The 19,095-nt window shown below is 52.6% G+C and overlaps 1 long non-coding RNA gene across 1 annotated transcript; it reads right to left on the reverse strand.

Annotated features, from left to right (window-relative positions):
• Positions 1–11,415: 11,415 nt before the first annotated feature.
• Positions 11,416–14,333, reverse strand: LOC138427487 (uncharacterized). The gene is made up of 2 exons (XR_011252026.1): positions 14,201–14,333; positions 11,416–13,335 (listed from the first exon to the last, which is right to left on the reverse strand). It is a non-coding gene; the product is annotated as an uncharacterized lncRNA (long non-coding RNA).
• Between the last annotated feature and the right edge of the window lie 4,762 nt (positions 14,334–19,095).

The raw sequence follows: 19,095 nt of genomic DNA on the forward strand, positions 1-19,095 counted from the left end.
TGTTATTAATAATAGTAATAGCTACCACACGCATATATGCCTGCTAAGTCGCTTCAGTCGTGTCTGACTCTTTGTGATCCTATGGACTGTAGCCTGCCAGGCTCCACCGTCTGTAGAATTCTCCAGGCAAGAATACTGGAGTGGGTTTCCATGCCCTCCTTCAGGGGATCATCTCGACCCAGGGATAGAACCCACGTCTCTTATGTTTCCTGCATTGGCAGGCAGGTTATTTACCACCAGCACCACTTGGGAAGCCCAGCTACCATACAGCCAACACTTACTATGTGCTTTATAGAAAAACCATTATTTTCCCCCAGAAGACTGAGAGCCAGGGACATTAAGAAACTGACCATGTGATCTCAGGTGCACGATGGAGCCAGGTCCACATCATGGGTTCCATTTGCAGCCAGAATCCACACACCCGGTCTCCACACAGACAGCCTATTGATGGGGAGCTCCTGGGAGCCGGCAGGAACAGTTTTATTTTTTTTAGCAACTTCACTTTCACTTTATGGCTAATATTACACTGTATTAATATATACAGTTAATCTTTGAACAGCATGCGTTTGAATCGTGTGGGTCCACTTAACACATAAATTTTTTTTGATAGTAAATATTACAGTGCTGCACACTCTGTAGTTGTTGAATCTGTATGTAGAATCTTGAATAAGGAAGGACCAAGTTTATGGAGGGCTTATTCTAAGTTATATATATATATGGAATTTCAACTTGATGTAGGTTTGGTTTTTAAACCTTTGTTTAAGTTATGCATTATTTATGGAATTTCAAGTATGATGTAGGCTTTCCTGATCTCTGCATTGTTCAAGGGTCAAACTTCTTTATCTATTTATCTGTTGATAAACACTTCCGTTATTTCCATGCCTGCTGCTGCTGCTGCTAAGTCACTTCAGTCGTGTCCGATTCTGTGCGACCCCATAGATGGCAGCCCACCAGGCTCCCCCATCCCTGGGATTCTCCAGTCAAGAACACTGGAGTGGGTTGCCACTTCCTTCTCCAAGGAATAGTGTTGGCATTGGTATTGGGGAGACCCTGCTTCCTCTCTCAGCTCTGGCACTCACTTCTCAATCCTGAGTAAATGACTTCGCCTCTGGGCCCCCAGTTCCCTTTCCTTCTGCTTCACAGGATGTCAGTAGGATTGCAGTGGCCAGGTCATGGAAACATTTTTCTGATTATGGTAGGGTAAATAACAGCCCCAGGATTGTTCGTGGGACTTACCTGGTAGTCCAGTGGCTAACACTCCACACTTCCAATGCAGAGAGCTCAGGTTTGAGTCTTGGTCGGGGAACTAGATCCCACATGCTGCAACTAAGACCTGGTGCAGCCAAATAAATAAATATCAAGGGAGAGAAAAGATTGTTCAACCCTAGTCCCCAGAATGGTGAACATATCACTTCATATGGTAAAGGGGACTTTACAGATGCAGTTAGTTAACAGGGAGATGGAAGACTGCTCTGGATTATCCAACGGGCTCACTGAAATCACAAAGCTCCATATAAGTGAGAAGTGGGAAGGTCAGAGTCGGGGAAACACTGACGAGAGCAGAGGTCAGAGTGATGGGTTTCGAAAACAGAAGGAGGAGGGACTTCTTGGTGGTCCAGTTAAGACTGGGCTCATAATGCAGGGTACACTGGTTTGATCCCTGGTCAGGGAAGATCCCACATGTCCTGTAGTGCAGGAAAACACACACACACACACACACACACACACACACACACACACAAACACACAGAATAGAGGAAAGAGTCACCATCAGAGAACGGAGAATGCAGGCAGAGAAACTTGCAAACCTGAAATAGACATGGGCTGGAATTCTCCCCCAGAGCCTCCAGGAGGAAGCAGCTGTGCCCACGACTTGACATTAGCCCTGTGAGACTGATTTTGGACTTCTGTCCTCCAGAGTTGCAAGATAAATTTGTGTTAAGTCTCGGAGTTTGTAGTAACTTGTTACTGCAGCAAGAAAAAACTGATACACTGGCTCTCATACTCTACTCACAAGGGAGTGATTCCAGCTGGGACTCTGCACCCTAAAAATTTTACACAAGTATCTCCTTTGGTCAAAGCAAAATAAAAATATTTTAAAGGAGCTGAAAAATGTATAACCACATTAAACCGCACCAGTCTCTTCCTGCTGCCCCCAGCTGAAACACATTTTCTTTTCAAAGAGTGATGCTAAGGTGTTTCCCAACAAAATCAGACCTGTTTGGATGGTGTCCGCTGCTTGTCACCAGGTAACCTTGTCTGCTCATGGATGCTGTGGGACTCTGGCTGAAATACAGCCCTGGGAAAAGGCACACTGCTGACCAAGCAGGGGCCCTAGCGGAGCTGGAGGGTGGATGTTTTGGGCAGATGTTTCTAAGAGCTATTAATATAATTCGTCAACTTTGTGGGCAGGAAGGGTGTGGTCATAATTTATTAATAAAACTAATGAAAATGCATGGCAGTCAAGGGAAGGCAGAGCCCCAGAGACGCTGCCCAAACTGCCCACACAACAGAAAACAGTCAGGGGATGGGCCTGGAGTTAGGTGCTCATCAGTGCTTGGCCGTGGAGTCTACCCTCCTACACCCTTGTCCCAGAGATGGACTGGATCAGCAGAGCCCAGACAGGTCTGTCTGACTGCATCCTGCCAGCCACCTATCCTGCCATGGAAGAGAGGCCAAAACAGGAGGGTCAGAGGTGGACCTTCTAGTCCCTGCCAGGGACCAAGGCGAGTTACTGTCCATCTCTGGGTCTCAGTTTCCCCAGCCAGAGCCAGAGCTGGCTGGACTAGAGGACCCAGCCTGAGGGTCCTGGCTTCCTGGTCCAGGCCCTCAAGCTCAAGTCCAACTCCACCTCAGCCTCTCTTTCCCCCACCTCCCCAGATGGGGCCCAGCTCCAGCCAGAGCATTTACCAAATTCCAACAAAGAGGGTTACTTTCTGCTTGCTACTCAACCCCTCCCCATCTCCCTGAGGTCTCCTTGAATGAGGTCAAATGAACCTGACCTCATTTCTTGATCTTGGGGCCAATAAATCATTTATTCCTAACTCTCTCCTTCCATGGGCTTGGCACCCCTTTCTCTTTTCTTTTCAGATCTTTACCCTCCATCTTGGTTTAAACCCCTAAAGACACCCCAGAGAGAAGGACTTGGGTGCAGGTGGTGTATTTTGGAAGTGGTCCCAGGAAGCACAGGGAAGATACAGAGAAAACCAAATAGAGTGCTGGTCCCCCAAAATGATAAAGGGTTTCCCCGGTGGCTCAGATGGTGAAGAATCTACCTGCAATACAGGAGATCTAGGTCCACTGCCTGGGTCAAGAAGATCCCTTGGAGAAGGGAATGGCCACCCACTCTAATATTCTCGCCTGGAGAATCCCATGGACAGAGGAGTCTGGCGGGCTGCAGTCCATGGGGTCCCAAAGTGTCAGACATGACTGAGCAACTAACACTTTCACTTTCAAAATGACAAATTGGAGTCCTAATCCCTGATATCTATAAATGTGAATTTATTTGAAAATGGGGTTTTTGCAATGAAGGGGTAAGGTCTTTGCATGTAATTTAGTTGCAAGTTAAGGTGAGAACATACTGCTGTAAGATGGGCTCTTAATCCAATATGACTGGAGTCCTTATAAGGAGAAGAGATGCAGAGACAGGCAAAGACCGGAGGAGAATAACACGTGAAGGCCGTCACGCAGAGGGAAGCCTGTCACGTGAAGACAGAGGCAGAGATTACAGTGATGTAGCTGCAAGCCAAGGAACTTCAGTCATACTGGATTAAGAGCCCATCTTCTTGAAGAATGGGGGTTTCCCAGGTGGCACTAGCAGTAAAGAACCTGCCTGCCAGTGCAAGAGACATGAGAGACGCAGGTTCAATCCCTGGGTCAGGGAAGATCCCCTGGAGAAGGAAATGGTAACCCATTCCACTATTCTTGCCTGGGAAATCTATGGACAAATGATCCTGGTGGGTGCAGCCCATGGGGTCGCAGAGTCAGACACGCCTGAAGTGACTTAGTATGCACACACATACGGCAGTGTGTTTTCATCTTGTGACTAAATTACATGTAAAGACCTTATCCCTTCATTGCAGATAAAGTCCTCCATTTTCAGATAAAGTCACACTTATAGATAACAAGGATTAAAACTTACATATATACATACATGCATATATACACATGCATATATGCACGTATGTATATAGGCTTCCCAGGTGATGCCTGTGGTAAAAAAAAAAAAACAACCACCACCTGCATGCCAATGCAGGAGACATAAGAGGCATGGGTTAAATCCCTGGGTTGGGAAGATCCCCTGAAAGAGGACATGGCAACCCACTCCTGTGGGTTCTTGCCTGAAGAACCCCACAGGCAGAAGAGCCTAGCAGGCTACAGTTCATGGGGCCACAAAGATCAGACATGACTAAAATGACTTAGAACACTTGCACTCATATATAAATTTCTTTTGGGCCATTCAGCATCTTTGTATGCCCTTCCCCACTTCCTGTAGCTTGGAGGAAAGAGGAAGTCTGTTCCACTACAGATGCTGAAATGCCAGAGACCTGCCTTCCCAGCCTCCTTTGCAGCCAGGGGAACAGGCATTTGATGAGGGTTCTGTCCACTAGGTACCCACGGGAGCTGGTGACAGAGTCTGAGACTCTGAGACTCATGGTGTGGACACCATGCTGGGGAGGTTGGGGAGACCAGAGATACCCACACGTTACGGAGGCTTCCAGAGTTGGGCTCAAGCAGCAATGGCCAGCTCGTTCACTCTGGGATCACCAGCGCCCGCGGAGGTGTCAGTTCCCATAGAGGCCTCAGGTGTCTCCCCAGGGGCAGCCCTGCTGAGTGATTCTGAACATTTTTACTGACTGCACAGCCTCCAAAACTAGTTGTCTGACCCATACAGAGATCCTGTGAGCTGCTCACACCCTTCAGTGCATTTGTTTTGCCTTAATAAGCAGAATTAGCTTCAGCTGATTGCCATCAAGCTCCATGACTGATGCAATTTCATGTACACAGCTCTTTCCTCTTTCAGCTTTTGCTTGCAACCATTCTGGCTCTGGGATTCTGGTGGGAGGCTTTGGGAGTGGGCCAGCACTGATCCCCACGGGCAAGTGGCCCTGGTAAGCATTCTCTGTGCTTTTCTTCTTCATAACAACACTATTGCATAGATAAGTTTATTGCTTGGTTTTTGAAATGAGGAAACTTGAGGCTCAGAGAAGGTTTCCAACTTGCCAGAAGCAGCAGAGCTCAAAAGGATGGAGGCGGGATGTGCTCTGGGTTGGTCTGACTCTAAATCCTAGGCTGTTCTGCCAGGAAACTCTCTTGGGAGGGAGGGGTCACTTCCTGCTGGGAGTCCTACCTGAAAATAATTCCCCTGCTGGTTCCTGGACATTTCCTGTGTAACACCATGAAATATCCTCCCAGAAACACATTCTAAATTACTTTGGACCCTGCATCACGCAGATTACATTAAGATCATCAGGGCTGGCTACGTTAAGGACTCTTTCTAAATGAAGCACAGTTGCAGTACCTATGAGGAAAGCTCCTGTGTGGGACAAGAAGTCCCATGAATGGAGCATCTCTTAATCTGGGGTCTTGGAGAAGCAAATTACCCGCCAACTCAACACAGCAGCAGCCTGGGCACTGACAGTCCATTCGATGGCCCTGATGGGTTTATTCCTGGGACAAGATCAGGGGAAGACAGGTGCTAAGGATGCTGAGCTTACAAGCTCCCATCAGGACTCAGAGGCATTGAGCCTTTGGGGATTTTGGCAGCTATGTCATAAGGGGGTGGGGTAGGGGGTGGGTATAGGAAGCTCAGACCAGGGCAGTGGCCCCAAGGACTCAGGACAGTTCTGGAACTTTCATTTGGGAGTTGGACTTGTCACTCCTGTTCCTGGAGTGCCCAGCATGAAACTCTTCAATGAGAGGTCTGTGGGGAAATGGGAGCCTGTGCCAGGTGCCACAGTTGGTGTGGCAGAAGAGGGACCCTGAGAGGAAGAAGGCTGGCATATTGAGATGCTAAAGGCACTGGTGAAGAAGGGGGACCCTGGGTGAGTGGAGGTGTTGTTCAGTCATCCAGTCATGTCAAACTCATTGTGACCCCAGGGACTGCAGCACCTCCAGCCTCTCTGTCCCTCGCCATCTCCCAAAGTTTGCCCAAGTTCATGTCCATTGCATCGGTGATACCATCCAGCCATCTCATCCTCTGACGCCCTCTTCTCCTTCTGCCCTCAATCTTTTCCAGCATCAGGGACTTCTCCAATGAGTCAGTTGTTCACATCAGATAACCAAAATCCTGGAGTTTCAGCTTCAGCATTGGAGGAAGGGGGTCTGAAAAGTCAGATGCTGTGGAGAAGAGTGGGACTTAGCAGCCTGAAGACCTGTATTCTCTTGGGGGGCAGCCCATTTCCTGGGCCAGTTGAAGGCAGGCAGTTCTGAGTGGCAGAGAAGGTGATGGCACCCCACTCCAGTACTCCTGCCTGGAAAATCCCATGGACGGAGGAGCCTGGTGGGCTGCTGTCTCTGGGGTCGCACAGAGTCAGACACGACTGAAGCAACTTAGCAGCAGCAGCAGCAGCAGTTCTAAGTGGGGAGAGCTCTGGATAGATCCGAGGCAGATGGCCTTTGCTCCTGCCCTGTCACCCACTACTGGCGAGACCAGGAACTGCCAGCACCCATTCCTGGCTCCTCCCTGCCTCTAACCTGGAACATGGAGAAGACTGACCCCAAGTGACACCCTGAGTTTCTTAATTTGGGGCAAACACCCTGCATCTCCTAGTGTTAACGTCAACAAAACGATTTCCTCGTCCTCCCTAGTGCCCACCTTCCTGAAACAGCTCAGTCCCTTCCTCCTGAATGGGAAACTGAGAGGCTACTTCTTACAACAAGACAGACGCCACAGTGCCCGTTTCCAAGCTCACATGAGCTAACAGCTAGCAGAAAGTGAGACCCAAGCCTTTCTCCCTCTACCCGTTATCTCGTGTGATGTTACAGACCTGTGAACCTGGGTATAAGGGAACTTTTTTTTATTATTCCACATGCTCCAGCTCCCACCCACTTTTGAGAGGTGGGAAGCCAGTGTCTTTCCCAGTCCCCTAAACCCCTGAAGGGATTCTTTACAGAGGTGACACCTGTGTTTTCTCTCAATCACGAACCCCCTAGAGACCCACCCTGAAAATGAAGTCGCTCAATTGTGTCCGACTCTTTGCGACCCATGGATTGTAGCCCACCAAGCTCCTCCGTCCATGGGATTCTCCAGGCAAGAATACTGACTGGAGTAGGAGCCTTTAACTTCGTCCCCCTTCTCTCTGGCATGCCCGCGGCTCCGCCCCCTCCCTCTGGGATGCCCGCGGCTCCGCCCCCTCCCTCTGGGATGCCCGCGGCTCCGCCCCCTCCCTCTGGGATGCCCGCGGCTCCGCCCCCTCCTTCTGGGATGCCCGCGGCTCCGCCCCCTCTCTCTGGGATGCCCGCGGCTCCGCCCTCTCTCTCTGGGATGCCCGTGGCTCTCCGCCCCTTCTCTCTGGGATGCCCGTGGCTCCGCCCTCTCTCTCTGGGATGCCCGCGGCTCCGCCCCCTCTCTCTGGGATGCCCGCGGCTCCGCCCCCTCTCTCTGGGATGCCCGCGGCTCCGCCCTCTCTCTCTGGGATGCCCGCGGCTCCGCCCTCTCTCTCTGGGAGGCCTGCGGCTCTGCCCTCTCTCTCTGGGAGGCCTGCGGCTCCGCCCCCTCTCTCTGGGATGCCTGCGGCTCCGCCCTCTCTCTCTGGGAGGCCTGCGGCTCCGCCCTCTCTCTCTGGGATGCCTGCGGCTCCGCCCTCTCTCTCTGGGATGCCCGTGGCTCCGCCCCCTCTCTCTGGGATGCCTGCGGCTCCGCCCCTCTCTGAGACAGCTCAGGCTCTCCTGGGCCGAGCTGTTTGTGCTTGCAGAGGGCCCAGCGGTCAGCAACAAGTAGTGTACCAATGCTGCGCCCTCTTTTGGAGCAAAGACCACACGAGGGGCCCTTTAGTCTCTAGGACCTCTCCTCCTGATGTCCTTTCCTATCTGAGTTCTTTTCTCCCGGTTCTTCCTCCAAGGCGCCCCTTCACCCGTCTCCTTAATCTGCTGAGTGTTCATAGCAATTGGCCCAAGGTCCAGCTCTGGCTCAGGGAACTGACAGTTTTGAGGAAATGGAGAAAGGAGAGCGGGTAAGAAGATGGCAGTGAGGGGCACCCTACCTCTCCTGCTTCTTCCCTGCAGATACCAGAGACTCCTGGAAGGAGGAGGAGAGCATCCTTGTCAGTGGTTTGTGGGCCCCTTATACCCAGTGCTGAGTGGCCATTGCACAGGCATGATGGTGGCCTGGTGGAGTCCCAGGCCTCTACTTCTGTGTCTTTAAAATGGGCACAAGAATTATATAATAAACATGAATGTAAGATTTATCATAAAATCACATGGTTTTTATATAAATACATATCGTACACATAGGTATTATACACCTATTATAGGATTTGGCATTGCCCACTTGCGGGACCTGAGTAAACTGTCTCTGGGAGCTGTTGATTCTACATCTGGTGCCACAGCCTGAAGTCAGCCATGGAGAAGGGAAAGTGGATGTGAGGCGGAGAAGGTCAGGGAAAACAGGATGAGCAGACCTACAGGATGGGCTAGAACGAGCTTAGGTGATGGGGGTGGCCTGCACTCTGATGCCCTTCATCACACAGCTAAACACCCCCCGGGCCCGGGAGTTGCAGAGGCTGAATGAAGGAGTCATGGGCTAGGTGAGCCCAGAGGTGAGCGGTGACGTCTGCGAGCTGCCAGGCGCCTTGTGCTCCAGTCTCCCAGGGGACGGGAATACAGCTGCTTCTTCACTTCTGCCTTCATTATCTCATGCCTAGCGTCTACTGACCGGCCCACACTAACCCAGACCTACGTAGGGAAGGGAATTCCATACCCTTGGAGACCTCAGGTCACCTGGAAGACCGCAGCACTATTCTGGTGGACAAGAGTGACCAGAGAGGGCCCAGGGACACTGCCCCAGCATGGAGCCCAGTCTAGATGCCCCTTTCCTCAAGATAGAGTTTCCGTAGACATAATGAAACTGGAAGTGAAAGCGTTAGTCGCTCAGTCATGTCCAACTCTTTGCAACCCCCTGGCCTGTATCCTCTGTCTATGGAATTCTCCAGGCCAGAATACTGGAGTGGGTAGACCTTCCCTTCTCCAGGAAATCTTCCCAACCCAAGGACTGAACCTGGGTCTCTGGCATTGCAGGCAGATTCTTTACCATCTGAGTCACCAGGGAAGTCCATAATGAACCTACTCCAAGCCTAAAACCAGACTGAGGCCACACTGGGGCCCCACAGTTCTCCCTAACTTCTAATCGTGGGCATCTGGGATTGGGGACTTGGAGCCCAGCCTCCTCCCGGAGGTCCCTGGCTCCCTACATGCCTCCTCTGTAGGAGGCTCAAGGTTCATGCCCAGCTGGGTGCCAGCCTGCTCTATATCTGCATGTCTAAGGGAGACTGCAGAGGGGACTCTTCAGGTAAACCTTCCAGAGGCTGTGCTACCTACAATGTTACAATTCGGGAAGGAATAGTTATGTGAGGGTAGAGACAGAAACTCTAAGGAAAGATGCTGACGCATCACTAGGAGTTCCCTCCGAGAGATGGCATTATGGATGATTCTTCAGCCCTCCTGGGTCTTTTTTTTCCCCTATATTGAATTTCAATGAGCACAGAACAAATCTACTGTAGTCAGGTTTTCCCTCCTTTGCCCACACAGCAGATGCACTTAGGTAACAGGCATAACAGCCAGGAGACCTCAGGGCAGAGCTGAGCCACATGCAAGCTGCCCGCCTGGCACTGGAGAAGTGGAAACGTTCTGTGGCCAAGAAAGGCCACTTCTCAGCTGTTCAGACACCGAGGGCATGCCTGGGGCATGAAACTAAGCAGGTTCGGTCATCTATCCCTGCTGTCCTTGACGGTTTGCCATTGTCAGCAGAAGTCACAGGGCAGGGAGCTGGTGGACAAGAATCCTCATGCAGGCGAGATGGGCTGAGTCCCTCTCTCCTCACCCCCTGTAAATATCAAAACACCCCAGGTGGACTTTCCTGGTGGCATAGTGGATAAGAATGTCCCCCACGTGCGGGGGCCATGGGTTTGAGCCCTGGTCTGGGAAGATTCCACATGCCACGGAGCAGCCAAGCCTGTGTGCCCCAACTATTGAGCCTGTGCTCAAGAGCCCACGAGCCGCAGCTACTGAATCCTGCCCGCCCCCCCCCCAACAGTGAGAAGCCCACACACAGCATGAAGGGTAGCTCCCAGCTCACTGCAGCTGGAGGAGAGCCGAGCAGCAATGAAGGCCCAGTGCAGCTAAAAATAGTTTTTAAAAAACATCCAGGTGTGTGTGATCAACTCTTGGCTCTTTCAAGGATGGCAGGAGTCCTAGCCCAACAGAAAGACTGTTTCAAAGGAATGAATACTGAAGAGAAAGCCTTGCAGATTGCGATGGGCTTGCCCAAGGAGACAGATACCAGCCAAGAGCATCACAGGTTTGCTCCAGCTTCTCTCCTGGTCAGTCTAACTCCAAATCACCACCTGGGAGAGCAGTGGTGGACCACCTCACCGCATGGATGCAAAGCCACATGCGGCTGGGCACCTGTTGGTCAGAGGCCAGACTTGGTTTTCCTGTAGCTCAGAGAAGGTGCTCAACTCTAAGGGCCAGAGGAGCAGAAGGTACCCATGAAGGCTGATGATTTTTAGTACCTTCTGATTGATACTCTTTTTAAAAATTATTTCATTTAATTTTTGGCTGCTCTGGGTCTTCATTGCTGGGCACGGGGTTTCTCTAGTTGTGGCAAGAGTTACTCTCTAGTTGCGTTGCAGGGGCTTCTCAATGAGGTGGCTTTTCTTGTTAGAGGGTATGGAGCTCCAGGGCATGTGGGCTGCAGTCATTGTAACATGTGGGCTCGGTAGTTGGGGCTCTCAGGCTCAGCTGCCCTGGGGCACGTGGGATCTTTCCGGACCAAGGATTGAACCCTTGTCCCCTGCACTGTTAGGCAGACTCTTTACCACTCAGTCACCAGGGAAGTCCTGATATTCTTGGCATATGTGTTCACATTTATTTGTTGAGTGCAGGGAAGGAACGAACACTTCCTACCCAGTGTGCAAAATAAAAATGACATTGCATGTGACTTTGCACCCCCAGGCTCTGCCTTGGAGGCAAGAAGAAGCTGCTCACTTCTCTCCAACTCCCAAACCCAAGTGTACGTTTGCCAGTCAGGTTTATTTTCTGGGATGCCGTTTTGCCCCTTAGATGGGTGACCTGGGCCGCTGTCAGCCCATGTGCCCTCCAATCAGCTCTTCCAGCTCTGTGGCCAGGAAGCAGCACCCACATCCAGCCACCAAGCCTCTGGGCCACGCACACTCCTGCACAGACTACAGGGTCCCATTTATCTTTTTAATATCTTATTTATTTATTTGGCTGCATCGGGTGTTAGTAGCAGCACGCAGGATCTTCAATCTTCATTGCAGGATATGGGATCTGATTCCCCAACCAGGGATCAAACCCAGCCCCTCCTGCACTGGAAGTGCAGAGTCTTGGCCCCTGGACCACCGGGGAAGTTCCTCCAAGACCCCATTTAAATGCCACCTTCCCCACGCACCCGCCTCGTGCCCCAGCTGCTCTAGTCTCCTCCCTGATGCCCTAGATCCTTGGTGCTCCTCTCCTGACATCACAGCTCCTCCATGGCCCCTTCCCTGATACTCCAGCTAGCTCCTCTTCCATCCTGACTTTCACAAATTTTATTGTTTTGGCCTCTCCCTTCCCCTGACCTTGAGAGGCCATCTGTCTCCTCTCAGCTCTTGCCCTCTGACCCCTGGCACTGTGCCTGGCACTGTAAGCACCCTACAAACTCTGGTTGAAAAAGAAATTGCTGATCAATGTCTGAAATTAATCCAACTCAAGCTTTTCTCGGCAGTCATCTGTAAATTGATTCAAGGTGCCCAGCTGGGGAGGTGGCAGGTGTGCAGAGGAAATCAAGGAATCCAGCCTCTCTCCTTCCTCTGAAATCCTGCCAGACTCTGATTCTTCTGTTTTTTCCTTCACACGTGTGCATACTGTGGGGGAGCAGATTTCCGAACCTGGATAAATATGCATTTGCTTGTGAACATCAATGTTGTGAGCACAGTAAATCATTAGAAACAAGAGACACCTCTCGTGCTGGAAGACAGGAGCTGCTTCCGCCAGCTCTATGGGAAAGGCATCGACACCAGTAATGCCACTCGTCAGAGCCCCTGGGGAAATCGAAGCTTTTCCTATTGAGGAGACTGTTTAATGGATGTACTTGCATGCATGGGATGAGGGCTGTGATGGATGCAGAATGGAGAGACCTAAAGACACTGCGGGTCACACAGCGGTGTCAGAGCGGACAGGCACCCAAGCGTGGAGAAGACCAGCCCCACTGAGGCCAGAAGTATCGGCAGCGGCACACGCCCCACCCTCCCAGCAACCCCCAAGCCCGCCGCTCTCTGTGTGCTGCAAAAGACCAGAAGCCTAATCCGCTTTCTACTCGTGCCGGGCACCTCTAAGCAGAACAGACAGATGGTGCAGAGCCAAAGGGAGCATCCTGGCCTCGAGGCTTGCTTTCTGTGGTGCCTGGCTCAGCATTCCCTGCCTCTCTCACAGTGATGGTGAAGTCGCTCAGTCGTGTCCGACTCTTTGCAACCCCGTGGACTGTAGCCTACCAGGCTCCTCCGTCCATGGGATTCTCCAGGCAAGAATACTGGAGTGGGTTGCCGTTTCCTTCTCCAGGGGATCTTCCTGACCCAGGAGTCAAACCCAGGTCTCCCGCATTGTAGGCAGACGCTTTAACCTCTGAGCCACCAACCACAGTAGGTACTCAATAAAGTTGGCTGAATTGTGGATTCTAAACTTCCAGTGTTGGCAGTGGGTCAGTCACAGAACACATAATCACAGCCGCACGGTCTCATTCAGTCCCAGGAAAACGAGTGTGTCAGCAGCCGCCGTGGATGAAATCATCCATTACTCAGGGAGTGGACGATGCTTGTCTGCATCTCATCACTGACCCAAACTTCTGGGTCTGATAATCGAAATGATGTTCCAACGGATCTCAGCCCAACCCAGAGGCATCTGGAAGACCGTTATAAAGATGCAGGCGTTGGACCCACCCAGACTGGGCAGAGGTGTTGTGAAGGCTTCACTCACGTTTCTCCAGGGGGCTCCGAAGACAGAGGACCACTGAGTTCCCAGAGAGGCCAGGGGACACTGCCCCACCTCTGCCACTGGAACCTTCTGAAGTTACTGCTGGGCCCTTCACAGAAACTCTTTTCAGAATCTCAGCTTCCTCATCTATAAAACAGATGTAATAAAACCCTGTGCCCTATACCCTGAGAAAACCATAACTGAAAAAGACACATGTCCCCCCCTGTTTACTGCAGCTCTATTTACAATAGCTAGGACATGGAAGCAGCCTAGATGCCCACTGACAGATGAATGGACAAAGAAGAAGTGGTACATACACACAATGGAATATTACTGGGCCATATAAAGGAACACGTTTGAGTCAGTGCTAATGAGGTGGATGAAACGAGAGCCTATTATACAGAGTGAAGTGAGTCAGGAAGAGAAAAACAAATATTGTACATCAACACATATACATGGAATCTAGAAAGACGGTACTGATGGATCTATTTGCAAGGCAGCAATGGAGACCCAGACACAGAGAACAGACTGTGAACCTCAGGGGAGGGCGGGAGGGAATGAGATGAATGGAGAGTGTGCCATGGAAACATACATACTACCATATGCAAAATAGATAACCAGTGGGAATTTGCTGTATGACTCAGGGAATGCAAACTGGGGCTCTGTGACCACCTTAGAGGGGCAGCATGGGGTGGGAGGGAGGTTCAAGAGGGAGGGGACAGATGTATACCTATGGCTGATTCATGTTGATTGCAAAGCAATTAAATTGCTTCAATTAAAAATAAATGATTTTTTTCAAAAAAACCCTGTGCCCCTCTGACTACATGCAGACCTTATAAAGCAGCTGCCTGCTAGAATATCCTTTTATTTATGTAATAAGCATAGCTTTGCTCCACGACACTCAAATTTGAGAACCATCTTATTTGATAATTTTTCAACATAAAATTAAACCTAGCTGAGGCTCATGACACACCCCGACCTGGCCACCTGGTGTGCCCAGCCCAGGACTCACCTGGCTGAGTGCCACAGCGTTGACTCAGGCACGTCCCACACATGGCTGATCCCAGCCAACACCTGGAACTTGCAGCAAGCCCCCTCAAGCCAGCCCGTGGTATCGTCAGCCAACACCCTGAGACCCTGCGATCCTGATAAAGGACAGACCGAGCTCAAGGTCTTTGAGCTTTGAAAAACCTACCTTATTTTTTCCTCTTTTGAACTTCACCCCCCAGCACCTGGTCTCTGGGCTAGATTGTACTCCCCACTTGGGAGTAAAACATTGCCTCTCAACATTCAAACTTAGGAGGCTCAAGGCCTTCCCCAGCACCTCACTCACCAGGGTTAATCAGACCAGAAATAGTAACACTGGGCCCTCCCACTGTCCCCACCAAAGACTCAGCTGTGAATGGACCCAGGCCACAGCAGAGAGGCCCTGTATTAGTCAGCTGTGGGTCACTCCCGTTGCACCTTTGCTATATTGACCATGAGCTTGGCCACAAGGCCTCGAGCTACTGTGCCTGGTGTCACAGACCCCGGCGTCCAGCCCCGTGCCCACCCTCAACATTCATGCAGTCACTGTCCCAGCGGACTCCCGAGAGTCTTCCCGAGCACTGCAATTCTGCTCAACCCTGAGCACAGGACCCAGCTAAGCCTTCCCAGCCTCCAGACCCACAGAAATTGTCAGATAATCAATGCATGTGTTTTAATCTGCCAAATTTGTTAACAAATCCGGTAATCTGTCACATGGCAATAGAAAACAAATTCAATTTCTTTCCTGTTTCATCATGTCGAGTGGAAGATGTCAGGTAGTACATGAGCGTCTGGGTGTAAAAGGAAGCCACACAAACCAGGACACTCTGCTCTGATTCCCAACCCCAGAAGCTGGAAGCCCAAAGACCTGGGTTCAGGTTCAGCTCCTGCTACTAGCCCGTTGCGTGTCCCAGAGCAAGTGTCAGCCGCCTGGCGCCCCTTAGGGTCTTCTAGCACTGAAATCCAGAGTCTGTAATTTCAAGAGTAAGATCTTTAGAGTTAAGGAGGTCACATTTACTTCCAGATTCTCTCTTCAATTCTATCCTCCCAGTGATCCTTCATTCGAAACTGGGAAGTGGGTGGGCGGAACAGACACAGAAGTCAGCTTCCCCAGACACTCTGGAATGAAAAACCTTTCAGACTTCAAGGGACAGCCTAAGAAACAGCAGCTCGCTTTTCAATCCAGTTGCACATTGCTCTGGGAACAGTCTGCTCGCTAAGCAAACCTCCCCCGTTATTTTTACCTGTCTGAGCACATTCTTTTGCGCCTGGAGAGAACAATGGAACGGCAGCTCCGCTTTCACTCCGCTCCACTTGATCAAGGAGTAATTCACACGGGACTTCACTGAGCCCCTGGCCTCTGTGCGGGGGTCTGCCCAGGAGCATGAGAAGCCTGTGGCAGGGGCGTCCCCAGGCCTCCCTCCCCAGTGACCCTCATCAGCAACAGAGCCGGCAGGGCGGGGTGGGGGGAAGGCAGGGGTTTAGGGTGTACCTATGCAGTCAGGGAGCACCAAAGACCAAGTGCTCTCCTGACCACCTGAGCCAGGAGCCCCAGCCACTGTCTGTCCAAAACTGCCTGGCCTCTGAACCACCATACCATGGACCCAAGAGTGGGGCAGGGGGTCACCCAGGACCCCCTTGCTCAGGACGCCTCGGGCCTGTCTGATCGACTCACTACCTCTAGTGGGACTACAATGTTCTGTTAAGGCCCCTGCTCACACCCTGAGTAGTCTCACCTTTGGGATCCATTAACCCCACTCCTAACAAGTCCTGAACGAGTGCCCTCAGCACAGACAGGGGGCACAAAGTGACCCCGACTGAGCCACCAGATGCCCACCAAGAGTCACTGAAACCACCTTAAGCAAACAGGTCGGTGCCGTCCCAGGAACAGCAAACACACCCGGAAGGGTCTAGAGACGAATCTCAGTGCCACCACTGCCACATGGACCACAGAAGTGGGCTGTGTGTGTGGGTGGGCATCCTGGAAGAGAAGAGGGCCTTTTTCCCCAGAAGCCCGGGCCTCCCCCCAGGCCTGTCTTCATGCTGTCCACCAGCACTTACAGGAGAGTCTTCCTCACCTCCCCAACCCAGAGCCCTGGGCGGCCCTGACATGCGTTCCATGTGCAGTGAGGCCACATGGAGTGTATTAAGAGGTTATGGGGGCTGTGGCTCCAACCCGCCTGCACACTGAAATTAACATCACTTTCCCAGCCTCCATCCACCCCCAGAAGCCAGAACCACAGGGCACAGCCAGGCCCCCACATGCTGTGACCTTGAGGAAGTCATCAGCCTGGTGGAGCCTCAGTTTTCTCACCTGTGAAGTGGGGATAATACGGCACCATCCTACTATGAGACAAAATGACAGAACTAGAGCTTCCCACCCTCTCTCCCAGCAGAGCATATGGAGAACACGGAAATATTTGCAGAGCCCGCTGAGTAGAGGAACAAGTGTGGGATTTCTCCTGCCCTGAGCCCCACCAGCCGCCCCAGAGCCGTAGGGGGCGCCACCTCCCAGACAGCAGCAGCGTGCCAAAGGCCTGCTCCCTGACAAACACCAGCAGAGGTATGATGGGTGCAACCCCCCCACCCAATGCAGGAGGGAGGTCTGGGACAGGGCTGGCACATCCCCATTTTTAACAGCACCTCGCACGGTTCTGGGGCGGCGGGTGCGCAGGACCAGGCTTGGACTTTCAGCTCTAGCTATTCGGAAACAGCAGCTCTCCCCTAGCAGGGTCAGTCACCCCCCGCTTACCCATCCCACCCTTTTCCTGCAGCCCACCCACTGCTAGGGTCCTCCCCACCTAATTAGCAGGCAAGTCCCGTTCAGGGGGAACTGAATGGGTCCCTTCTGCAGCCGGGCATCCCTCACAGTGTCCCTTTGTAGCCGGCCAGCCTCCTGACCAGGCCAAACTGGGTCCTCAGCTGTTTACCCTCCATGCCATTTCGAGTTGGCCTCCTGGCTCCCACCTTCAAAGCTGTGACGGGGCGGGTGGGGCCTCCTGTGGGGCCGTGCTTTCCTCTGGAAAAGTGGCTGGCCACGGGCAGGGTCTGGCGTCGCAGACGGGCCCTGGACTGGCTGCTTGTGGGGGGCGTGATGACCCAGATGCGCTCTGGAGGTGAGAAGCACAAACAGCTCAGGCCTGGGAGACCGAGTTCTGGCCAGTGGGGCCAGGCACAGCTCCTGTCGCCCCAGTGCTCCCCACATCCCATCTGCCCTCCCCCCAAAGATGCAGAGCCCCCCTCCTTGAGGTGGACCTTCCTCCAGACCGCAGGAGAAAGCCCTGGTTATACTAAAAGGCAAACAGGCAGAGCCTCCGCAGAGGGCCAGGCCCCAGTGAGGGACAGGGAGGGGCATGGGAGCCAGAGGTGGACACTGCCACTCCTGACCCCCGGCCTCTAGAACAGGCTGAACCCAGGCCCACCCAGACAGCCCCAGATGCTCGGCTGGAGTCCTCAGGGTCACTGTTGTCGTGAATAGGGTCTGGAGTTTCAGCTCCCCCAGCATGGACGGGCCTGTCTGGGCACCAGGCTCCATGGGGTAAAGCCTCACTTCCCACCTGAGGAGTCTATGAGCTATCTCCCAGGAGTGGGTCTGAGTACTTCCAGTATTGCAGGGCTGCTATAGGGATGAAGGAACTCAAGTATGAACTGGCCCTCAACTGGGAAGGAAAGATGCGATTGTTAAAACTATTCACTCATCAAAGTTAAGACCTGTGGGGAGAGGCAGGCACCAGGCAAGTGAACCCAGGTCAGAACCCAGACCTCGGGCAAGTGAACTCAGGTTAGGACCTGACCCCCCCAGGCTATCCAAGTCCAGCGGTATCCTTACATCTAGGAGCAATGACACCTTCTAAGGGAAACATCAGCTCAGGGTCCTGCCCAAACAAAACTACTAAAATCCCTCCCTCTCTGCATAGCCTCCCAGGTTAACGAGTCTGGGATAGATCCCGCCCCACACCCCACTACCTTGGCACTCCCCTTCCCAGTGCCAGGGGCCAGTGGGGTCCACAACCAAACCCCAGGACACGTGTTCCCAGGAAGGTCCAAGGAACCTTGTGCCAGCCAGACCTACAGCACATACCTGTCGGAGGAGAGCCCAGGGTGGGTGCCTGGACACTTATCAAGTCTCAGGTTATCCCAGCACCCTTCAGAGTTTGCAAATTCCCAGAGAAGGTCGAGGTGGGTGGCAGGGGGTGGGGGGTGGGGGTGGGGCAGAACCAAGGACCTAACACTGCCCTCACCAGCAGCCAGCTTCCAGTTTCTAAACAAGGAAACTACAACTTGCAGAGATTTCCACGCTGAACTGAAGTTATAGAGCTGGTGACTAGCGCTTAAGGACTCAGAAGCCAAGGGGGTGGGCAATGGGCAGCGCTTGGCCACGGCCAGCAGTAGGGAGGAAAATCGTCCCTCCCTGATCCCCTCACCACCACCCCCCAGGAAGACCACAGTTGAGGCCCGGTTCTGGGCCCAGGCACTGACCTTGCCCCTTGGTACTCGCACATCCAGGGCTGCCCGATCTCACTGGTGGGCAGGACTGTCGTGATCTCAGCAACCAGGTGCCAGAGTTATCCTCACTCATTGCACACCTAGCCGCCACCACCACCCCCCCACCACCACCAAGGCAACTATTAGTAACCCCATTGAACAGTGAGGCCCAGCAAAGCCAAAGGACCCGCCTTCCCTCCCCCTTCTCCCCCTACCTGCACTCCCCCGACTCCAGCCCAACGCCCCTGTCCTTGCAGGACCTCAGGCTGCAAGTCCCTCCAACCGCAGCCGTCCAAGGAGCTTTCAGGACGGTCTGGGAGGCCCTTCCCATGGGGTCGCAGCGCTCCCTGTCGGGGACGCACAAGCGCCCCTCATTGGTCCTGCTGGCCACGATGC

The sequence above is a fragment of the Ovis canadensis genome, chromosome 22 (genome assembly GCF_042477335.2).
Source record: "Ovis canadensis isolate MfBH-ARS-UI-01 breed Bighorn chromosome 22, ARS-UI_OviCan_v2, whole genome shotgun sequence".
In the NCBI taxonomy this organism is placed as follows: domain Eukaryota; kingdom Metazoa; phylum Chordata; class Mammalia; order Artiodactyla; family Bovidae; genus Ovis; species Ovis canadensis.